Source organism: Emys orbicularis, chromosome 4, assembly GCF_028017835.1.
Source record: "Emys orbicularis isolate rEmyOrb1 chromosome 4, rEmyOrb1.hap1, whole genome shotgun sequence".
NCBI lineage: Eukaryota > Metazoa > Chordata > Testudines > Emydidae > Emys > Emys orbicularis.
The window spans coordinates 76,261,426-76,286,479 of record NC_088686.1 but is presented as its reverse complement, the minus strand read 5'-3'; the positions used below and the strand labels follow the sequence as shown (position 1 = coordinate 76,286,479).

The 25,054-nt window shown below is 42.7% G+C and overlaps 1 protein-coding gene across 1 annotated transcript in view; it reads right to left on the bottom strand.

Moving 5' to 3' along the window:
* PHF21A (PHD finger protein 21A) overlaps window positions 1-25,054 on the bottom strand; it is a 273,573-nt gene that overhangs the window by 211,162 nt on the left and 37,357 nt on the right. Inside the window, exon 3 of the mRNA XM_065403270.1 lies at window positions 304-347. The gene's annotated coding sequence lies outside the window, so the exon portion shown is untranslated. The remainder of the gene's footprint in view (window positions 1-303; window positions 348-25,054) is intronic.

The following is a 25,054-nucleotide window of genomic DNA, read 5'->3' as shown; positions in this document are numbered from 1 at the left end:
CCTACTGGACCTGTAAAACTACTGGAATTCTAGGCCCCAATCCTTCAAACTGCACAGTGATCCTTGCACACACAAGTATTTCACTTGCAGGATTGGGACCTTAGTTAGCAACATCTAAGTTTTAGTCCGTTTTTTAACATTGTTCCTGTATGCAAAACTGGACAGGATTTTGGTTTCAGTCAATCATCAATACTTCTTGCTTCATTTATGGATACTAGCTCTTAATAAAAGTATATTGTACGTTCTGAATTATTACTTATCTAGCATCAGGAAATCTATACTTGTCTAGCAAAAGGTACTTACCAGTTCTGGAAAACAGATTTTCCCCTTCAGCTCTCTAGCCCCCCCTACAACAAAACAAAAACAAGAGAATCATCAGATAACATTTAATTTGAGTTTGGAACAAAAAATTTGGGGGGGGGGGGGGAGTAAATCTGCAAATGATTTCTTTTTTTAAAAGATGTAGACGACAAAATATGAAATTGACCTGAGAAGGGAGGGGGGAAAAAGTGTTTGATATAGCAAGGGAAGAACTGAGAGTGCTTATAATTCTATTATTTCCCAGTTACTGTAAACCAGATTGAAGTGCAAGCAGTGACGTGAGGGTCTTCTTTTGCCAATACTGGAATGGAAATTTTAAACAAAGCAGCACTTTATCTAAAGGAAAAAAATCAACTGACCATCACTTTTTCTTGCATGTCTATGTAACAAAACAAATTATAGCAAAGCTTGGGCCAAACTGTGTTTAGGGCCTTACCCCATCCACACTTTGATTATAATAGCTCCACACTCCAAGATATTTACTATGATGGTTACAAGTGCATTCTCATTTGTATTTAGGCTCAGCCAACTTTGTCACAGACTAAAAATCCAAACACACATTTTACAACTTTACTAGAAAAATCTGGGTGTTAATACAAACCTTATCTTAGGCGCTGGTCCTAAAATGTGATCAATGATATCCCACTGCAGAGCTCAGGCTCTGGGTCTCTATCCTACAACTAGATGCATTAGTGCAGACTCGTGATCATGTACACTCCCATCAAAGTCAATGGGATTCAATGCAAATGCGGGAGACAGACTGCACTTGCTAATCTATTTACAGATCTGGTGAAGAATCTGTACAGGAAATTTAATGCCTACTGTTAAGTAGTGAATATGCATATCCACTTAGTGTCAGAATTTTTAGAGTGTGTGTTTAGAACTAATTTTTTCCTTAGTATGGCACTTGGGTCAATTTTTTTTTGTTTTATTTTTTGTTTTTGTTTTTTTTAAGTTCGGAGGAAAGTTATAACAATTTCTAAATGTTGATGAGGTGGAGTTTTTTTGAGCAGCTGATTTCTGCGTAAGGGTACACAAAGCAACCTATACATCAGTATTTTGGATGTAAGCAGTGCAAGGTCTGAAATATCCAGATCACTGACAGCTATTCAGAGATCAGCCTTAATTCACAAATTATAGTGGTTTCTCAATCATTCAAACCCCACACTTGATTGCATTTTCCCCCCTTCATCAGCAGCCCCTTCATAGGCTCTAAAGCCCACACAATGAGGTCATTTAATCACCACAAACACAACATGCCTCCTTTCAGCAACAACATACTAAGGTTGTGTCTATATCTGAGTGCTATAAAAGGCTGTGGCTCTGGAAAGCTAAGCAAAGAAGCTTTTCACAACACATCTACAACTACAACCTTAGAGTGAGCAAGTCTCAATTTTCATTAAGAAAAAAAAAACCAACATTCATTTGTAGCAAGTTCAAGAAAACACATTAATTTTATTTTTCTCTATTTTAAAGAAGGAATCATCCATTTTTAGAGACAGAGCATGACCAAGTGCTGTGATTGTCCTCCATACTGGGACCCCAATTCCATCAAGTCAAAACCCCACCCCCTTCCAGTCTAGTAATATGGAAAGGGCAGAATAGTTTCAACCCAGACACTTTTCTGTAAGGTTGTAATCCTGAGAACCCATGGACTTAAAGGACTGTGAATCACAAACTCCAGAGTTCTAATTCGGGCTCTGTGACTTGCTGTGTGCCTTGGACAAGTCACTTAAATAGGACCTAAAGAGGTGGAAAAACAGGCTTGTACTCTCTCTGCTGCTCACGTAATATATTACATTTAAAAAGTGTTAAAAGAACGTTAACATTTGAAAAGTCAAGCACTCGAGAGTTATGAAATGCCAGAATTAAGATTGCCTGTGCAACCTTAATTCTGCCCTTGTGTGCATATATACATTATGATGCAGTATTTAATTACATGATCACAAACTATTTTTCCCACAGGAACTCTGCCTCATTCAGTGCAGAGGATGGTTGGCACTTAGGGAATGAGGCATCTGTTCAATATTTCTTTTTACCCTCATCATTTGTGCAGCCCCAGGCCTTATTTACTGAATACCAACCAAGCCCTGCAGTGAGTAAAGAATTATTAGTTTTCTCACAGATACTATGGAGATGAGCACCATAGAAAATCCTGATCTTAAAAAACATTATGATTTTTTTTCTCTGCAACAACCCCGTGAAGTAGGAGATTTACCACAAACAGGGAACTGAGGCACACGGACATTAAAGCCAAAATTTGCAAGAGTCTCCAACAACATTAAGTGCCCAAGTAAATGGGCTCTCAACTTAAGACATCTAGGATTTAATTTTTCAGAGTACTTAGTGTTTTTATAGTCTTTTATATACAGATATTACCTAAATAATCCTGATAATACTCCTGTGTAGTAGGTAGATACAACTGTCCTACTTTACAAATGGGAAAACAAACAAAACTAAAAGGCAATGTAACTTGCTCAAGGCCACAGACTGAGTTAGTAGCAGAGCCAGGATTAGGATTTAGGACATACTGACTCCTAATTCTAATACATATGACCATGTAATTAAAGATTATTATAATGTATATGCACAAGAAGACAGAATTAAGATTTTTATAGGCAAACTTAATTCTGGCATTTCCTAATTTTTGGGTACTGGACTTTGCAGTCTTAACATTAACGTTCTTTTATACTTGTTTAGCAAGTCATTTCCTAGAGATATGTAATTCTGTGACATGCAGCTGTAATGGTAATTTTAGACAGCTCATCTTTTGCCCTATCTAATCAGATTTTTTTTTTTTTTTTTTTTTTTTTTTGGAGTCCAAGGCACCTCTATGACTCCAGGCCTATCCCCTTCCAAATGTAGATCCTTGCTGCAAACCATGGAGACATTAGAGTGCTTTACAAAAATGTATACTCAAATGTCAGGCAACCTAAATATAAGGGTCATTACTGTTCCTCCTATAACAAAGGTGTGAAAAGTTGAGAGTTTTGCTTGCTTTGTTTGTTTGTTTATAAAGTGAGTGGGAGAAGAAGTCTACTTGATGTTTTACATCAGAAATATCAAATCTTGTCTTTTCCATTTTGCTCTAGATTTCCCTGGAAGGACCCAGAGATATGAACTGCAAGCTCTCATCCCTAAACAAGCAATGTCAAGTCTCACAATACTTGATGTTTTTCTGAAAGCCTCAGCTTCTGGAGCCATGTGTTTGTCAGAATCTCCACTTTCATTTAAAAAAAATGCTTCATGTTTGCAGAGAAACGTTAGGGCGCACTTGAAAACGAGACCCAATAAGATCAAAAACCAAAAGGCAAATTAAACCTCCAATTTTTTTTTTTTTTTTATGTTTAGCCCAGTATCATGGTTTTTGGGGCCTGACTCTTGACTGTTGAGCACATGAAGTTGGCACTCCTGCTAAACAGAAATCTTTAAGTTAAAGAATTTCTTCCAATTGTTTGAGTTGAACAATTGTCAATAAAAAACAAAGCTTTTAATAGTCCTAATTAGGACTGTTGATTAATTGCAGTTAACTCACGTGATTAATTTTAAAAAAAACTAATCACAATAAAAAAAATTAATCGCTGTATTAATCGCATTGTTAAATAGAATACCAATTGAATTTAAATGTTTTTGATGTTTTTCTACATTTTCAAGTATACGGATTTCAATTAGAACACAATATAAAGTGTACACTGCTCACTTTCTATTATTCTTTTTGATCATCATTTTTACAGTGCAAATATTTGTAAACAAAAGAAATCATATTTTTCAATTCACCTCATACAAGTACTGTAGTGAAACCTCTTTATCGTGAAAATGCAACTTACAAATGTAGATTTTTTTTTTTGGTTACATAACTGCATTCAAAAACAAAACAATGCACAACTTTAGAACCTACAAGTCCACTCAGCCCTCCTTCTTGTTCAGCCAGTCGCTAAGACAAAAAACGTTGTTTACATTTACGGGAGATAATGCTGCCCACTTCTCATTTTCAATGTCACCAGAAAGCGAGAACAGGCATTCACATGGGACTTCTGTAGACGGCATTGCAAGGTATTTACGTGCCAGATATGCTAAACATTCGTATGTCCCTTCATGCTTTGGCCACCATTCCAGAGGACATGCTTCCATGCTGACAACACTCGTTAAAAAAATAATGCTTTAATTAAATTTGTGATTGAACTCCTTGAGGGAAAATTGTAGGTCTATGGCTCTGTTTTACCCATTTCATGTTACAGCAGGCTCGAATGATGACCCAACACATGTTGTTCATTTTAAATACACTTTCACTGCAGATCTGACAAAATGCAAAGAAGATACCAATGTGAGTACTCAACCCAAGATTTAAGAATCTGAAATGCCTTCCAAAATCTGAGATGGACAAGGTGCGGAGCATGCTTTCAGAAGTCTTAAAAGAGCAACACTCAAATACGGAAACTACAGAACCTCAACAACCAAAAAAGAAAATCACCCTTCTGCTGGTGGCATCTGATTCAGATGATGAAAATGAACATGCGTTGGTCCGCACTGCTTTAGATTGTTATCAAGCAGAACCCCTCATCAGCATGGATGCATGTCCTCTGGAATGGTGGTTGAAGCATGAAGGGACATTGAATATTTAGCACATCTGGCATGTAAATATCGTGCAGCGCTGGCTACAACAGTGCCATGAGAACGCCTGTTCTCACTTTCAGGTGACATTGTGTACAAGAAGCAGGCAGAATTATCTCCCATAAATGTAAACAAACTTGTTTGTCTGAGCGATTGGCTGAACAAGAAATTGGACAGAGTGGACTTGTAGGCTCTAAAGTTTTAAATTTTTTTAATTTTGAATGCAGGTTTTTTTTTTATATAATTCTACATTTGTAAGTTCAACTTTCATGATAAATAAATTGCACGACAGTTCTTGTATTAAGTACATTGAAAAATACTATATCTTATTTTTACCATGCAAATATTTATAATAAAAATATAAAGTGAGCACTGTACATTTTGTATTCTGTGTTGCAATTGAAATCAATGTATTTGAAAATGCAGAAAACATCCAAAAATATTTAAATAAATGGTATTCTATTATTAACAATGCGATTAATCGTGATTTATTTTTTTTAAATCGCTTGACAGCCCTAGTCCTAATAAAAATCATTTCCTGCATTTTGATCAGGTTTTACTTCATCAGTGTCTGCAAAACCATAATCCTACAATTTCCTTCCATATTCCAGGAATCATAGAAGATTACGATTGGAAGGAACCTCAGGAGGTCATCTAGTCCAACCCCCTGCTCAAAGCAGGACCAATCCCCAACTAAATCATCCCCGCCAGAGGTTTGTCAAGCCTGACCTTAAAAACCTCTAAGGAAGAAGATTCCACCACCTCCCTAGGTAACCCATTCCAGTGCTTCACCACCCTCCTAGTGAAAAAGTTTTTCCTAATATCCAACCTAAACCTCCCCCACTGCAACTTGAGACCATTACTCCATGTTCTGTCATCTGCTACCACTGAGAACAGTCTAGATCCATCTTCTTTGGAACCCCCTTTCAGGTAGTTAAAGGCTGCTATCAAATCCCCCCTCACTCTTCTCTTCTGCAGACTAAATCAGCCCAGTTCCCTCAGCCTCTCCTCGTAAGTCATGTGCTCCAGCCCCCCAATCATTTTTGTTGCCCTCCGCTGGACTCTTTCCAATTTTTCCATATCCTTCTTGTAGTGTGGGGCCCAAAACTGGACACAGTACTCCAGATGAGGCCTCACCAATGTCGAATAGAGGGGAATGATCACGTCCCTCGATCTGCTGGCAATGCCCCATCTTATACAGCCCAAAATGCCGTTAGCCTTCTTGGCAACAAGAGTACACAGTTGACTCATATCCAGCTTCTCGTCCACTGTAATCCCTAGGTCCTTTTCTATAGAACTGCTGCCTAGCCATTCGGTCCCTAGTCAGTAGCAGTGCATGGGATTCTTCCGTCCTAAGTGCAGGACTCTGCATTTGTCCTTGTTGAACCTCATCAGATTTCTTTTGGCCCAATCCTCTAATTTGTCTAGATCCCTCTGTATCCTATCCCTACCCTCCAGCGTATCTACCACTCCTCCCAGTTTAGTGTCATCTGCAAACTTGCTGAGGGTGCAGTCCACGCCATCCTCCAGATCATTAATGAAGATATTGAACAAAACCGCCCTCAGGACCGACCCGTGGGGCACTCCACTTGAAACCGGCTTCCAACTAGACATGGAGCCATTGATCACTACCCATTGAGCCCGACAATCTAGCCAGCTTTCTGTCCACCTTATAGTCCATTCATCCAGCCCATACTACTTTAACTTGCCAGCAAGAATACTGTGGGAGACCGTATCAAAAGCTTTGCTAAAGCCAAGGAATAATACATCCACTGCTTTCCCCTCATCCACAGAGCCAGTTATCTCGTCATAGAAGGCAATTAGGTTAGTCAGACATGACTTGCCCTTGGTGAATCCATGCTGACTGTTCCTGATCACTTTCCTTTCCTTTAAGTGCTTCAGAATTGATTCCTTGAGGACCTGCTCCATGATTTTTCCAGTCACTGAGGTGAGGCTGACTGGCCTGTAGTGCCCCGGATGCTCCTTCTTCCCTTTTTTAAAGATGGGCGCTACATTAGCCTTTTTCCAGTCATCCGGGACCTCCCCCGATCGCCATGAGTTTTCAACGATAATGGCCAATGGCTCTGCAATCACATCCGCCAACTCCTTTAGCACATCGGATGCAGTGCATCTGGCCCCATGGACTTGTGCTCGTCCAGCTTTTCTAAGTAGTCCTGAACCACTTCTTTCTCCACAGAGGGCTGGGTCACCTCCTCCCCAGGCTATGCTGCCCAGTGCAGTAGTCTGGGAGCTGACCTCGTTCATGAAGGAAAAGCAAGGGACACAAAATATTTCTAATTTTATTTTATTTATATTTCTAAAGTTTATTTTCCTGAACAAAAGAAAGCCTAAAAAGAGTATGAGTGGTTTCTTTATATATAGAAACAAAGATGGTATATATAACCCACCTTTGCAGGTCAACTTTAACTTCTCTGTCCAGTTTCTAAAATGAGAATACTTGCTTACCTCTCACAGGCATGTTGTAAAAATTAAGACCCCAATCCTAAAACATTTCTATCTGTGATTAATTATAAGCATGAGTAGCTCCCACAGATTTCAACAGGACAACACACGTGCTTAAAGTTAAACACAGACAAGTGTTTGCAGGACTGGGACCTAAATATTTATTATTTGTATAGCACTTTTAATCTTCATACCAAGTGTATTTTATAACAAAGTTTTCTATTATGGAGATCGGATATTTATTGTAAGCTTTAAGTTATAAAATGTAAATTTACTTTATTGTAACCAAAAAAAACTATGATTAGAAAGATGGGATATGAAAGAAAAGTCATGTTTAACCCAGTGTTTCCTATCACAGATATTTTTTCAGTCCCTAGAAACAGGAGGTTTCTAAACAGGATTTGAAACTAGTATTGACAGAGCCTTAGACTATACATGATGACTTAGTGCTCTATCTACACTACAGACAGACCCATGTTAAACATAATCAAATCCTAACTTGTGTTTCACACAGAGCTAACACAATTCATTGAATGCAGCAACATTTTTCCCAGCACAGCAGCGCTTTAACGGTGTTGGCCTATCCACACACATCACTACACAACTGTGTTTAAGTCAATGCATTTGGGAAAATTTTGGGCAGATATCCCATACTGCCTCAGCTGTTCCTGCCAAAGTTAGAGAATCGTGACCATTTCCTCACATGAGCATAACAGCAACCATACTGGGTTAGACCAAAGGTCCATCTAGCCTACTGTCCTGTGTTCCGCCAGTGGCCAATGCCAGGTGCCCCAGAGGGAATGAACAGAACAGGTAATCATCAAGTGATCCATCCATCCCCTGTTGGCCATTCCCAGCTTCTGGCAAACAGAGGCTAGGGACACCATCCCTGCCCATCCTGGCTAATAGCCATTGATGGTCCTCTCCTCCATGAACTTATCTAGTTCTTTTTTGAACCCTGTTAGTCTTCACAACATCCTCTGGCAAGGCATTTCACAGGTTGACTGTGCATTGTGTGAAAAAAATACTTCCTTTTGTTTCTTTTAAACCTGCTGCCTATTAATTTCATTAGGTGGCCCCTAGTTCTTGTGTTATGAGGAGTAAATAACACTTCCTTATTTACTTTCTCCACACATCATGATTTTATAGACTTCTATCATATCCTCCCCTTAGTCAACTCATTTCCAAACTGAAAAGTCCCAGTCTTACTAATCTCTCCTCCCACGGCAGCCATTCCATACCCCTAATTATTTTTGTTGCCCTTTTCTGAACCTTTTTCAAATCCAGTATATATATTTTTTGAGACGGGGCAACCACATCTCCACGCAGTATTCAAGATGTGAGCTTACCATGGATTTATATAGAGGCAATATGATATTTCCTATCTTATTATCTATCCCTTAATGATTCTCAACATTGTTAGCTTTTTTGACTGCCGCTGCACATTGAGTGGAATGTTTTCAGAGAACTATCCACAATGATTCCAAGATCTCTTTCTTGAGTGGTAACAGCTAATTAGACCCAATAATTTTATATGTATAGTGGGGATTATGTTTTCCAGTGTGCATTACTTTGCATTTATCATCATTGAATTTCATCTGCCATTTTGTTCCCCAGTCACCTAGTTTTGAGATATCCTTTTATAGCTCTTCGCAGTCTGCCTGGGACTTAACTAGCTTGAGTAATTTTGTATCATATGCAAATGTTGCCACCTCACTGTTTACCCCTTTTTCCAGATCATTTATGATTATGTTAAATAGGACTGGGCCCAGTACAGACCCCTGGGGGACACAACTATTTACCTCTCTCCATTCTGAAAACTGACCATTTATTCCTACCATGAGAGAACCTTCCCTCTTATCCCATAACTGCTTACTTTGCTTAAGAGCCTTTGGTGAGGGACCTTGTCAAAGGCTTTCTGAAAATCTAAATGCACTACATCCACTGGATCCCACATCATGCATGCACTTTGGGAAGTCTTCGTGCACAGACTAACCCAGTTACACAAATACTGTAAGGCCATCTCATCTACACAGCAGAATAATGGTTAGAAACTAATTACAGTCCTTTTCATGACAAAGCTGAAACATGGTATAACTACACAGCTAGGAAATACCTGTGAACCATGTTGTATGTGGACTCAGTTGTAAACAGAGTAAAAATTAGACTGGCCCTGTAACATGGGTCTCAGGAAAAAAAATGTCTTCTCCATATTAATCAGGAAAATTGTGATAAAAGTATGCCACCAGCAATCCTATTAGTTCTTCCTCTGTGACATCTCCAAGATCTGTCCATACCCCTTCAACATAGCCATCTCTCTCGTTCATCCTCTCATTATATCCTGTTTTGATAACTGCAACATATTCCTCTCTAGCCACCCACACAACCCTGTCAGTCCCTATAAAATGCCACTGCTAAACTTACCTTCCTTGACCAGTTTGATGACGTTACTGAATCCTTCTATTGACTTCCCATATGATATATTACACCAAGTTTAGGCTTCTTGTCACCACATTAAAAACTCTACCTAACTCTACCTCTCCCTACCTATCATCCCTTCTCAAGCTTTCTGTTCCCCGCCCCATGTTCCCAAACTTGTCTGCCCATTAGTCAAATAGTCATTCAATCACCTCTATACCTTCTTTTATCCAGCCCCCATGCGTGTTACACCCTCTTCGAGCTCATCTGCAAGTCCCCTACCTTGTTCATATTTAAGAACATCTTAAAGACACACTTCTACTGCACTTATAGTGAATCATCTTGTTTCCAGAGAAAGCTAGTAATGACCCATAAATTTATGTAGGGGAAGCCACTACATGTAAGAGTGGAAAATGTTAGGTGGGGATTCCCCTGACCTCTCTGTCTTCACATTATCAGCTACTCAGAGCAGCAGCCACCCTTCTTAAATGGAAAGCATGCATCACAAATAATGATAATTGCACACTATGAAAATGATTAAGAATGGATTTTTAACATGGTTTGCCAGTTAAAAATAAAAAAAAACTTACTTGCCCCAGGTATGTAAGATTTCTGCAAGGTTAACAAAAAAAATTAGATTGTAATTTGTAAATCATTCACTATCCCCTTATTACAGAGATCATGTTTCAATAACTCAGAGAGAAGCACTAGTAGTAAAAAAAACTCATCAGCAACAACAAAGATCAAACCAGTTAACCGCATGACAGTGTGAGGCAGTGGTCTCCAACCTTTTTAAGCACAAGATCACTTTTTGAATTTAAGTGCAACCCAGGATATAACTCAAAGAAAGTGTAGAAATAACAGTAATCACACAAAACCACCCTGCCCCACCCCTTCCCCGGGGCCACACCATGCCCATTCTATGAGGCCCTGTCCCGCTCACTCCATCCCTCCTCCCCCCGTCGCTTACTCTCCCCCAAGCCTCACTCACTTTCACCGGGCTGGGACAGGGGGTTGGGGTGCAGGCTCTGGGTTGAGGCCGAGAGGTTACAGTGTGGGAGGGGCTCCGGGCTGAGCCTAGGGCAGGGGTTTGGAGTGCAGGAGGGGGCTCAGGGGAAGAGGATGTAGGCTCTGGGAGGTGGCTGGGGGTTGAGGTGCAGTAGGGGGTGCAGGCAAGGGCAGCGCATGGAGACCCCTTCCCTCTCTCCCCTTAAGGAGCCGATCAGATATGCTGGCCACTTCCAGGAGCGGCGCGGGGACAGGGCAGGCAGGCAGGCTACCTTAGCCCTGCTGTGCCACCGGACTGTTGATCAACTGTGGAGCCTCTGACGATCTCAGTCTCAGTGACTGAGACTGAGAGCGACTGTCAGAGGCTCCACGATCGACCAGTTGATCCTGATCTACCTATTGGTGACCACTGGTGTAAGGGATCTGCTCTTATTTTTGTGTGGGAATTTGTGCAAATGACTCTTATTAACACTAGTGAGAGATCCAGCTATAAATCCTAGTGCAATGAAGTAAGAGTTAGCCTCAATCAAATGTGTGTGTAGAACTCCTTTCTATTTTCCCCACTGAGGCTGGCAAGTGATTTCTATTAACATTACTAAGTGAGTTATGTCACATCAATGGGAAAACACTCAGACCAACAGAATTTCCAAAGCACACAGAATTCAGGCTATGGACCCAATTCTATCCTTGCCTGTATACACACAGCTTTGACTGCATCAGGAGCACCACACATGCACTGGAGTGCTGAGTTTGTCCTTAAGCTTCCAAAAGGAGGCCACTGTTAAATACCAAAGTTTATTTATCCCAGAAATACTTCTGTTCATCCACATTAAACATTAAAATTTTGAAGCTAATTTTAGAAACAATGGCAAGACATGCAAAAAAAATTCTAGATCAGAAATCTTCAAAAAAGTAGTAACATTACAAACTGGCCAAATGCTAAAACCCTAAAGCTGAATCACAGTGCAAAAGAAAAAAAACCTTCCTATTGTACAGCTACAATTATTCTACAGTCTTGTTTTTAAAATACAGATAGAAAAAGAGAAACTCCTACTGTATGACAGCCAAGAATAATCAGAGTACTTCCAGATGAACAGTTTTCAATCTCAGGTATCTGTGGTAGACCAAAATTAAATAAAAAAAAAATTACCAACCCTTATAGTCAGGGCCAGCCTTAGACCAAATGGTACCCCACGCAAGGAGTTTCTTTGGTCCCCCCCATTTGTTAAACCTTTTAATGCCTTATTTTTTATTGCATTAGTAGCCCATTTCACGACTTTGATGTATGATTTGCATGCATGATTTATCCCTGTCATACAAGACGATAAATTTGCACACTAGGATCTGTAAATCTGTATTTATTCATGCCATACTTAAGCAAATAAAAAAAAATAGTTTCCTCTAAGTTTATAGAAACTTTATCATTAAGAATAACTGAAATGTACTAACATTGAGAAATTGAACTGTGCACGAACACTGGGTGGACCAGTATTAAATAGTGTTACAGTATGTGACAGCCTTATAATGTTAACCGTAGTCCTTTAGTTCAAAAAGTCGCTTTTCTTGCCTGTGTCCTCACGAACTGAAGCACAGAGTCAGAGAGATCCAAAGACTGGCCAATGGCATTTTCAAGCAATCAAATAGCAAGCAACATCAGTCTCTCATCAGCCATCATTGATCGAAGAGATGTTTTAATGAGCCTAAGCTTTGAAAAGCTGCGCTCACCACTCCTGACTGTGACCAGCAGTGTGAGCAGAATCCTCAAAGCTAGACACACATTAGGAAAATTGTCCTTCAGCTCTGCATCATGAATGAATTGGAGAACTTGGAGTGAAGAGTGCTTCCCATGTTGCAAAATTTGATGGATGTCATCCAATTCAACATATAGGTCTTTATCACTGACGTCCAAACATTTCCCATGTGTCAGCATCCAGTGAAGGTCCGAACAACTGTTCAAGAGTGTTTTCCTGTCTGCCTGCAGCTTACTAAGATCATACAAAAAAGAAACAGGTCTTTTTGTGGTGCTTCATTTGTCCAAACCTTTCTTTGATGGACACTCAAGCAGTGTCAGCAAGCAAGCAAAAGAACTCCCTCTTGTATTTTTCTTCCGAGCTTCCCATCACCTCATCTCTGCCCTCATAACCAAACTGTCTCTTCTTCTGATGAATAGGAGTTTCTTTGAAGACAGGCTCAACTCCTAAGTTTTCCGCCATTTCTTTGGCAGCACTGATGGCATATTCAAATCCGTTGTCTCTGTAAGCCACAATGAAATCAAGACAGCTTCTCATCAAAATAGTAGCAGTCACGATGTCCATTGACTCAGCTTGTAATGCCTTGCTTACAACATTTACTTGGAACAGGATATCGTGCCAAACCACAATTGAGTCCAGAAATTTGAAATCAGTGATCCGGTTGGCCAAGCTTCGCGCCTCGTGTTGGATTCCGGCCTTGGCTTTATTCGACTGTGCCAGTTCCATCAGGGTGTTGTAAACCTGAGTCATTTGGTACCTAACTGGTCTTATGCCGACAATGTGGCTCTCCAGCGATCGTTACTTAGCAGCTTCATGGTCAGACTTGTAACATTGTCCATGAGGCTCTTCTACCTGATAGTTGATGCTGAAAACAGGACGGATATCCTTTGCAGTACTCTGAAGAGAGTTACTGAATCTAAAAAACAATAACACTGCATCTGACACAACCAGATTGAGGGAATGGCAGCCACAAGGCACAAAGAAAGCTCTTGGATTCAGTGCAAGGATCCTTGCCTGGACGCCACTGTTTCTTCCCTTTATGTTCGCACCGTTGTCATAGCCTTGGCTGCGGCAGTCCTGAAGCTTTATTTTATTCTTATTCAAAATGTTCATAAACAGTTCTGCTAGGCCTTTTCCAGCAGAGCCATTCAGAGACTGGAAACAGATGTGGTGTTCCTTTACTTGGATACAGTCATCCTCATTGTCAACAAATCTTACTGTAAATGACTAATGTTGGGAGTGCAGTCCATTACTATGGGGTAGTACTTCGCTTTGCCAAGCCGTATCAATCAAGCATCTTCCTTGCCATAAGGTCAATCAATTTGTTTTGCTGCAGTAATGGTCCATAGTTTCTTTACGAACTACTCAATGTAGGTGCTGACGCATAATCATCATATTTCCCAAGGAGCTCTACCAAACTGAGGAACTTACCATTACGTTCAGTGAAGAACTTATTTGATGAGCCCCGGAAAGCCAAATTATTCTTTGCAAAGAGGGTAATTTAGATCAGACACTCAAGCATGTTTCTCCAATGCTGGGTTTCTACATTAATAACGCACTGAGGTTTTCTGCAACTATTCAGCTTGAGCCTGGACTCGATCTCCATCCATCTGGAGTAGGCCGTAAAATGGCTGGGTGACTTTTCATGTTGCTTCAGAGCATCAACTAAGATATGTCAGTAACTATACCCGGAAAGCACAAGCAACGATTTGGCATTCTTGTCAAATATTTTGCAGCAGAAACAGAACACTGTCAGTTGATTTCAAGTAAGCTAGCCAATGCTGATTCAGTTTCTCACCATTCTCGAGCACTCTTTCACAGTGTCACTTCTGCTCCTTTACTGAAAAGGTCATATCCTCTATTTTGCCTGGCCTGTTCAAAATTTTACAATCAATATCGGCAGAGTTTAGGATCGCCAGCCATAAAACAGTGTTTTTTCACACCCGAGCGAGAAAGTTGCAGCGCTGCAAAGTGCTAGTGTAGACAAGCCCTTGGAAAAGGCCTAGCATGTTTCTCAACAAACCAGACAATGTGACTGGGCTGAAGATATTTACATTTCAAAGGCAAAAAGTTAATCAATAGTGAATTAAATGAATGCTGATAATTTAAGCCATTTTAAAAATAAACAAAACATTTAGATACTTCCACTTTCTTCCCCACATCTAGTTGAGATGAAACAGTACACTACAGGCATATGTAAACAACTGGATCTGAACAATGATCCACAAGAACCAAGAAACATAACAGTTACCACTTTAAAAAAAGATCTGATGGCACTCTACTTTTTATTCTCTTCCTTTTTCCTCTTTAAAACTATACTAGAGGGTTGAACACTTTGTTACTTCTGTAGGACAACTGCATTGCACATACCGGGGCTCCTTGAATTGCTCCATTCCCCCATACGCTCTCTGTGTGCCATCCCCCTCTCTATTTCAGGAACTCACTGCAACCTCCCCCACTTTATACCTGGGACTCTGTGGGCTTGTCTTCACTACCGGGGAGATCGATGCTGCTACAATTGATCAGCAGGTGTCGATTTAGTAGGTCTAGTGAAGACCCGCTAAATCGATGGCAGAGTGCTCTCCGGTCGACTCCAGTACTCCAGCTCCCCAAGAAGATTAAGTAAGTCGACGGGAGAGCGTCTCCTGTCAACGCAGCACAGTGAAGACACTGCGGTAAGCTGACCTAAGCTAAGTCGACTCCAGCTATGTTATATGAATTTTTAACTGATCAACGTTGTTGTTTGAATGTAGTCCTTGCATTTAATTTCTCATGCTTATTAATATTAGCATATAAATAAGCTATGTTATATGACGTAGCTGGAGTAGCGTAACTTATGTCAACTTACCCAAGTAGTGAAGACAAGCCCTCAGTTTCCTCCATTCCTTCCTTCCATACCATGGCAGGAGCTCTATGTCCCTCCCCCCCCCCCCCATTGTCCCTCTGCCATGTGCCAAGGGCCTGTGTCCCCGCCTCCTCCCACCATACTATTGTCCCCTATTCTCCCAAACACACACACCCCAGGACTCCATGTGCCCTTCATTCTTTCAACACAACAGTGGCTTTGTGTGCCCCTATTTCTTTTCCTTGTGTCTAGGAGATAAGTCATTCAAGGCTACCAATGTTTTTAAATTGTACTGTGAGTAAGGGCAGAGTTGAAATGGGGGTACTGTTATCCTGGACGATGTTAACTGCTGCCATCAACTGGTTCTTTGATCTACAGACAAATCACAGACAATTGAAACAAATGACTTTGCTAACCAGATGTAAGGGGCTCTGTGTGTCCCCCTAGTCCTCCTTTCTGGTTTTCGATTTTTACCAAAAATCAATAGCGTTCTGTCCGCTGATGTCTAGAATGTTCCCTGAAATTTTTGAATTGATTGGATGTGACATTCAAGTTATTGTGTTACAGACACAAAAATGTCATCAAGTTGAGGGTTAGACCTCACTTCACTCAAACAACTGCTTGTTTTTAGCGCTATACCACAAAATACCCAGCCTGCACAACATGACTAAATTGATATTGTTGTGAGAATCTGAATTTTTAACTGAGCAACGTTGTTGTTTTAATGTAGTCCTTGCATTTAATTTCTCATGCTTATTAATATTAGCATATAAATAGCCCTAATTAGGATCTGAAGTTCACACTTTGCTAACAGTAGGGGGAAGGAGAGAGTTCACACTTTTGCTGCTGTTTGGCTGGAAAACATTTTCTGCAAAACCAGATTAAGAGGGCAGCAGCATATCTGTTTACATGGTGCCAAGATACAAGACTGTCAAGGGACGTAACAAACTTTTAGGGCTTGTCTACACTACCGCGCAGGGTCAAGCTAAGATACGCAACTTCAGCTACGTGAATAGCATAGCTGAAGTCGACGTACTTAGATCTAATTACTGCGGTGTCTTCACTGCAGTAAGTTAACAAATGATGCTCTCCCGTCAACTCCGCTTCTGGTGGAGTACCACAGTCGATAGGAGAGTGCTCAGCAGTCAATTTATCGCGTCTATCGCACCCCGCTGGATCATCGCTGCCTGCCGATCCAACAGGTAGTTTAGACAAGCCCTTAGTTTTAGAATTTGAGGAGTGTTGTAGAATACAGCAAAAATTGCTGAAAGACCCTAAAGTCACAAGATTTTCTATTATTGTCAACTATGACTTTCTTCTGTCCCTGGGTTTTGGGGAAGGATTTTGCTGTATGCATTTTAATGAGGCATTAACCACCTCTCTCACACGAACTGCTCCTTCAGAAGCTTCAGAACAGCAATCCCTAGCCTATTTGATCACAAAGAACAAGCACTGTCACCACAAAAAAGGGTAGGAACTTTTGTGTCTAAAAAAGTACTGTATATACTCGTTCATAAGCCGAATATTTTTGGTAAAAAAATGACGCATCAAAGAGCGGGGGTCAGCTTATAAATGGATCTACACCAAAATTTGATTATTTTAAACTCTATGTAATCATTGAATTGAATATCTAATACATTGTCGTTTTGTTTACCTGGAGCGTCTGCAGGCATGGAGCCCCTCAGCTCCCTGTAGCCGCGGTTCACCATTCCCAGCCAACGGGAGATGTGGGACTTCCCGCAGCTCCCATTGGCTGGGAACAGCAAACCGCGGACACTGGGAGCTGAAGGGCTCCGTGCCTGTAGACGCTGCAAGTCAACAAAATGTTCCCACCCGCCAGCGGCTTACCCTGACAGGCCGGGAGCCAAAGTTTTCCAACCCCTGAAATATAGGGTCGGCTTATGAAAGGGTCATACAGTTTTTGCTCATACAGTTTTTGCTATTTTTAGCTAATCATCTTGGGGGGGTCGGCTTATAAACGAACCAGCTAATGAACGAGTATATACGGTAATTGTCTTCTGACCATTCTCAGAAGTGTTTTCAATTTAACTTAGCTTACTATACAGCCAGTTTTTTCCGACTTGAAAAAGCTATTCTACTGATTGAAGCCAGACTTCCTCATTTTAAGAAATTCATACAACTGGAGTTGATTGAATTTTTCCCTTTTAAAAATAATAATAAATAAATAATAATAAATAATAATAATGTTGACTTTAATTTCAACATTTTTTTTTTAAAGGGAAAAATTCAAATTTCCTGGGTTTTTTTGTTGTTGTTTTTTTACCAGCTCCACTGACCACTAAGTGTTATGTTTCAAAGCTTAAATAACTACCATTTGAATTACCTTGAAGTCCTCCCTTTTTCTCTGAGTGGGAAAAGAAAGTTAGTTTGTTTACCTATAGTTTTCTTTTCCAACTGTGTCTGCTCTATCAGTTCAGTACTGATGGGTTTCTGCCTTCATCCCATACTGCAGAGGTAGAGATTCCTCTTGTGGTGTTTTGGTTTTGGGGCAGTTTGGGTGAGGGGGTATTGTTTTGTGTGTGTTTTCTTGTCAGCACCCCTTGCTGGCACACTTTAAGTAGTGCCCTCATGTTTGATTCTTAAGCATTTTGCCATCACTGAAGAGCTAGAGAATAAAATTAGAAAACAAAGAATATACAGGGAGACATTTTTTTCCTACACAGAACCAAGCAACCAAATTGAAAGCAGAAAACATTTAATTTCTCTTCATCCATATCCCATCTTATGACAAAAAAATAAGTTCTCTCCATGCTAAGAGAAGAAATTTCAGGTTCGTCAGCCTCTCCACAAATCAGCCCAGACAGGGTTTTGACAGAACAACAGGCACCTATTCTTTGGAGATAAGTTTACATAAGCTCTTGTGTGGCTACCACCTTGGCAATTAGAAGGAAGGGAGAACAGACATAAGGCAGCACTGCCTATCCAAGAAAAGTGTCCACCCTTTGGGAGAAAAGCTTCATTGTCTGATTCGTTGACCTAAGGGAAGAACTGTTCCCTCCATTACCTGATTGAAAATAATCAGATCATTGTTCAGATCAGCCAGAGACTTGCTCTTAAAGGCTGTAGGGATTTCTACCCCAAAAAGGGACAGCTACCCTGATGAAAGAAGAGTTAATTCCCACTTCTAGTAACTCCAATGAAAGAGAAAATTCTGTAAGGAGTGAAGAGGTAACCATTGCCCATGCCACAGTCTCTACACAGATCTAGGTTTTGAGTGAGGTAGAGTGTGGGGGAGGGGAATTTGTTTTTTTTCCCCACCATGAAGAATCTTTAATAGAAACCTGAAAACCTCTCACTTACTAGCACAAAAATCATGTCCTCTAAGGAGATATGTGTTTTGCCATGTGATTTGCTCTGCCATATCCAGAATTTGACAAGTGAAGATGACAGGAAGGATAGAGGGTAGAATTTGACATACTATGAGGGTCCTCCTGAATTATTTTGAGTCAATCTGTCTGATGTGGTACTGGTCTGGAAGGAAGACTTAAACATTTTTTGTTCAGTAGGGTTGGGTTTCTGGAACTGTCAAAGATTCACTGTCTGCAGGAGAAGCCAGCTGAGAGGCAATCTCACTTATGTCTGGAAAACAGTTTCTGGTGCTGATGGAGTAAGAGAAGCAAAGGAATAGGACTTTCAGAACTGTTGAAAGTTGTAGTGAAAGGATTTTTTGTGCCCCTGTAAAGTCAAGGAGAGGGCTGGTCAAGCATGATCTTTTTCAGGTCCAAAGAATCCTTAAATGCTTTCTTTAGTGATCCTCCAAAAAGTGTCACTTATTCAAAGAGTGCCTAGATAATAAGGTCCTTCTTGGAGATGGTGTCTATGTCCCGGTCCCAAACAACATGCTTCAGCGAACTATCACAGAGGAGAGATCTGAGGGGAAAAAACGGTTACTAACCTTCCGTAACTTTTGCTCTGCGAGCTGTATTGCTCATGTGTATTCCAAAGTATGCTTGCCCTGAGTACCGGCGCTGGAAAGTTTTTCCCTCAGCGATATCCGTCAGGTCGGCTCCAGTGCCCCCTGGAGTCACACACTAATAGCAGCGATGTAATGGGGCCTGCCAATCTGCCGACACCTCAATTCCTTTTTGACAGAGGGGAAGGTGGGGGTGGGGTTTGGAATGGACATGAACAACATCTCCAAGAACAGTAGTTACGGAAGGTTAGTAACTGTTTCTTCTTCTTTGAGTGCTTGCTCATGTCCATTCCAAAGTAGGTGGCTCCCAACCAGCTGTGCAGTTGGAGGGTTCGGAGTTCATTGGCATGCTGACTGTAATACTGCTTGGCTGAAGCCCACATTTTCTTTAGCCTGCTGGGTGATGGCATAACGAGACGCAAAAGGTGTGAACTGACAACCACGTTATCACTCTACAAATGTCCTGGATAGGAATTTGAACTACGAACGCCGCTGAAGATCCTGGAGCCCTTGTCGAATGCGCCATCAGGGCAGGAGGAAAGGGGACCTTTGCCAGGTTGTAGCACGTGCAGATACAGGAAGTGATACATGATGAAATTCTCTGGGCCGAGACTGGAAGGTCTTTCATTCCATCTGCAATAGGTACAAAAAGCTGCGTAGATTTTCAAAAAGATTTAGTCCTTTCTATGTAGACGGCTAGTGCACATCTAACATCCAGCGAGTGGAGTATCTGTACCTCCTTGTTAGCATGCGGCTTCGGATAGAAGATCAGTAGGAGGATATCCTGGTTACTATGGAATTGCAAGACCACCTTTGGAAGGAAGGCCGGATGTGGCCACAATTGAACCTTATCCTTGAAGAAGACTGTGTAAGATAGTTCCAAAATAAGGGCTCAAATCTCCGAGACCCTTCTGGCAGAAGTAATGGCCACCAGGAAGGTCACCTTCCAGGATAGACAGACTAGAGAGCCCATTGCCAGCGGTTCAAATGGAGGTCCTGATAGCCTTGCCAACACCAAGTTAAAGTCCTAGGGAGGGAGTGGCTGCCGTACCTGGGGATATAACCGCTCCAAGCCTTTAAATAAACGGCTACAGATAGAGTTTGAGAACACCTGATCTAGAATGAAAGGTAGTGTTAACTGTGTAGGTGAAACACCTTTCTGCATGGACCAGACTGAGAATCTTTTCCACTTTGCCAGCTAAATGGCTCTAGTGGATAGTTTTCTGCTCCCTAAAAGCACCTCACAAACAGGCCCAGAACATGCTAGTTCTGCAGGATTCAGCCATGGAGCTTCCAGGTTGTGAGATGAAGGGACTCGAGGTTCAAATAAGGTAGACAGCCATGGCCCTGGGAGATCAGGTCTGGAAACAGAGACAGGCGGATTGGTATTTCCACCAAGGTCTAGGAGGGCAGCGTACCAGTGTTGACGCAGCCAGGCCTGGGCTATCAGGATAAGATGCGTCCTGTCCCTTCTGACCATCAGCAGGACCTTGTGTATGAGAGGGATGGGAGGGAATGGGTAAAAGATGGTCTGTCCAAGGGAGGAGAAAGGAGTTTCTGAGCGATCCTGGGCTGTGACCCAGGAAGGAGAACTGAAGATACTTCCTGTTGTGCTTCATCACAAACTGATCTGGGGAGTCCCCCACTTCTGGAAAATGCCTTTCACATCTGGATGGATGGACCACTCATGGTGGTTGGAAAGGATCTGCTGAAGTGATCTACTGGCTCATTTTGTGACCCCAGGAGAGGAGGTTTCGAGGTAGATTGAGTGGGCTATGCAGAATTCCCACAAGCAAAAAGTTTCCTGGCACAGGTGAGAGGAGTGTGCTCCACCCTGCCTGTTTATATTAAAAAAAACAAAACAAAACACAACCCATCACTGTCTTGTCTGTGAGAATTGACACGCACTTGCCCTCCAGATGAGGCTGGAACACTTGGCAGGCTAGGCAAACTGCTCTGAGCTCTCTGACATTGATGTCTAGCAAGAGCTCTTCCGGAGACCAGAGGCCCTGAGTTCTGAGGGTCCACAAGTGAGCCCCCTATCCCATCCCGTGTCTATGACGAGAGACATTGACAGTTGGGGGTCTGAAGAATGGGACTAGAGTAGTTTTCTGCATATTTATCAATAGTCCTGGAAAGTTGACTGTATTAACTTTACATTTGACTCCACACCTGGACCTTGGCCTGACCTCTGATCAGCCAGTCATCGAGGTAAGGGTAGACCTGAACCCAGTGTCTCCTCAGGAAGGCTGCGACAACTGCAATGCATTTTGTGCACACCCAAGGGGCTGCTGACAGGCCGAATGGGAGCACAGCAAATTGGTAGTGCACATGGCTCACGATGAATCTGAGGAACCTTCTGTGTCCCTGAAAGACTGAAATGTGAAAATAAGCATCCTCCAAATCAAGGGTGGCGTACCAGTACCCTGGATCCAGGGAAGGGATGATGGAGGCCGAGACCACAGGGAACTTCAGCATCTTCATGAATCTGTTGAAATTTCGCAGGTCCAGAATCGGTGTGAGACCATCGCTGGCTTTTGTGATTAGGAAATGATGGAAATAGAACCCTAGCCCCTTAACTCTGGTGGAACCTCCTCCACTGCTCCCATCTTCAGGAGCGACTGCACCTCTTGGGCTAGAAGTTGCTCATGAGAAGGATCCCTGAAGACTGATAGAGAGGGGAACAACTGAACTGAAGGGTGTACCCCAGTGCTATCATGCATAGCACCCAGGTAATGCAGGCCCATGCCTGATAAAAGTGGAATTAACCGGTCCACAAAAAATGGGGAAAATTGGATCCACACATTGTCCTGGTATGTCATCTTTGAGTGTCCCATCAAGAGGCCTGCTTAGACCCTGTCAATGGTCGGGGGGGGGGGGGGGGGCAGGCATGGAAGCAGACAAGGACTGGGGTGTAGGTCTCCTCTTGTATCATCTGCTCCTTCTCTCAATATAGCGAGACTGTGGCGGATAGAAGCAAGCAGCCGGTTGGGCTTCTAGTGCTTCCCAGAAGAAGCCGGTGTATGTAGCCCTAGGGACTTCAGGGTGGTTCTTGAGTCCTTCAGGCTGTGCAATTTGCATCTGTTTGCTCTGAGAAGAGCCCTCAAAGGGGAGGTCCTGTAAGGTCTGCTGCACCTCATAGCTTCAGTTCTCAGGCTTATCCTAAGAACTTCTCCTCAGAACCACAGCCGAAGACACGGATTGGGCTGCAGAGTATGCTGAGTCCAAAGCTGCCTGTAGGGACGCCCTTGCCACCAATTTTCCCTCCTCAACTAGGGCTGAGAATTCACTCCTGGACTTCTGGGACAATAGTTCTCTGAATTTGCCATCGAGTTCCAAGAATTAAAATCATAACCGCTCAGGAGTGCTTGCTGGTTTGCAATCCTGAACTGGAGGTTGCCAGTTGAATAGACTGGTCTAATTTTTGGGCATCTCTGGCTTTGGGAGTTGGACCTTGCCGCTCCTGCTTGTTGGCCTCTTATACAACCAGTGAATCCAGTGCTGGATGGGTGTAGAGGAATTCAAACCCCTTGGCTGGAACAAAGTACTTTTTCTCCAGCCTTTTTGACGTTGGTTACAGGAACACTAGGGTCTGCCATAAGGTCTTGATGGGGTCCAAAATGACCTCATTCAAGGGCAAAGCCACTCCTGATGGGACTGATACCACAAGAATATCCACCAGGGCATGGGAGGATTCTAAATCTCCTCTACCTGGATCCCCAGGTTTTGAGCTACCCTTTGGAGGAGCTCCTGGTGCGCCCTATAATCATCCCGGGAAGGTGCTATACTTGTTCCGGCCACCGCCTCATCAGGAGAGGCACGGGGCCCTGTTCCTCCCCCTTAGCACCAGATGGGTCTCACGCTGCCAGGTCTTGAAATTCAGCGCTGGGCTCAGTACTGGAACCTGGGCCCTGTTCCAGGGATGGTGGTGGGGGAGCTCTAGACTCCAACACAATGGAATAGGACCTCCTGGACTTGATCCCTGGATTGGTGAAAAAGCCCAGGGGTTCCAAAACAACCACTGTAATGGCATCTGCCACCGCACTGGTGGCCAGGCCGCCGGTGGAATGACCAGACCCATGTCAGCCATTGGGTAACACCAGCTGGAGCAGAGTCAGCTCCTGCAAGAGGCGTACAATTCCATGGAATCACTTCCTGGCGAGCAGGGTGGAGCGGTGTCTGAAGGGAGGGAGACAGGTTTTTCCCTTTTGATGGCACCTGGAGCCTTGGTGCATGGGAACTCTTGCCTCTGGTGCCGCCGCTGACAGCTCCCGAATGGCAGGGAATGGCAATACCAGGAGCAATAACAACTCCCTCACTGCCTCAAACTCCTCTGGCATGGATGGTAATGCCAGGGTAGTTGAGCTCCGATGGCTCTCTCTTGGGGGAGAGTCCAAAAGTGCCAGACTCAACAGAGCCCTTTCCAGGGCCGGAGTCAACAGTACCAGGAGAATAGCTGGCGTCTCTGAGTGGTCCGGCATGGGTTGCACTCTGCCAGCATCTCTGTGTCCGACAGACCTCAGGGTTGGGATCACCCCCAGTCCATTTTCTTCTGCTTCTTTCTTGGCACAGGTAACGTAGAGTGGTGCTGAGAATCTCTTGCAGGAGTGGTCTTCAGCACTGGGGACTACTGTCAGTGCTAGGAGTCCCAAGAAGCAGAAGAAACGTTCTGTCTCAGCACTCAAGATGCAGAACAGTGCAGCATCTTTCTAAGAGAAGCCAGGGCACTTCTTATTGAGGCCGAAGTACTTAGTGCGAGACGGCATGGTTCGGCTCCAAAGGAGGACGAAGTGCTGCCTCCATGAGGAGGAACTGAAGCCTGGTGTCCCAGTCTCTCTTAGTGCAGAGTCTGAACCCTTTACAGATTCTGCAGCGCTCCTGCATGTGGGCTTTCCCCAGATACTTGAGGCAGCTGGAATGGGGCACAATGAACACGGCTTAAACCCCAGGGACCGAGGCATGCCCCCACACCAGGGGAGGGCTAATCTCGCTAAGTCGGGTCCGCTAATCTATCTAACTTGCTAACTAAATAACTGAAACTTACCCTTTACAAAAAACTAACTATGTACAAGTAAGAGAACTAAGGCCACTGAGAGAGGTACTAAGAAACGCAAGGATGAGCTGAAGTTCCAGCAACCGTCACAGGCTGTAAGAAGGAGGTGAAGGGGCGGAGGAGGGGTGGCAGGTCCCTTTATACTGGCACTATGAGTGTGCAATTCCAGGGGGCACTGGAGCCAACCCAACGGATACCACTGAGGGGAAAAACTTTCCGGTGGTGGTGCTTGGGATGAGCACACACCTACTTTAGAATGGACACGAGGAAGCACTCAAAGAAGAGCTAGAAGTGTTTCAGGATCCATCACAGAGAAAAGCCGGGCCAATCTGGTAATTTTAGCTACTTGAAATTGGTAGTTCTTGGTAGCCTAGCTGATAAATGTAATCCTTTCTAGAATGTATTCTGAGTCCACGGTCTTTTCCAGTAATTTTGGTATAGGAAAGACTACTTTCTTGAGGGTGTCTTGGAGGGAGCTGGGTTGCTTGGTGTATTATTTTTAAGGAGAAATTAATATGATCTACCAGCTAATCTACTTTGCACTGGAGAAAAAGGTATCCTAAATCATTGTACTAAAGTACAGTTCTCTCTCTTCCACTAAAGGATTGCGGTGCAGACACGGGACTCCAGGCAGTAGTACACTTTGAACT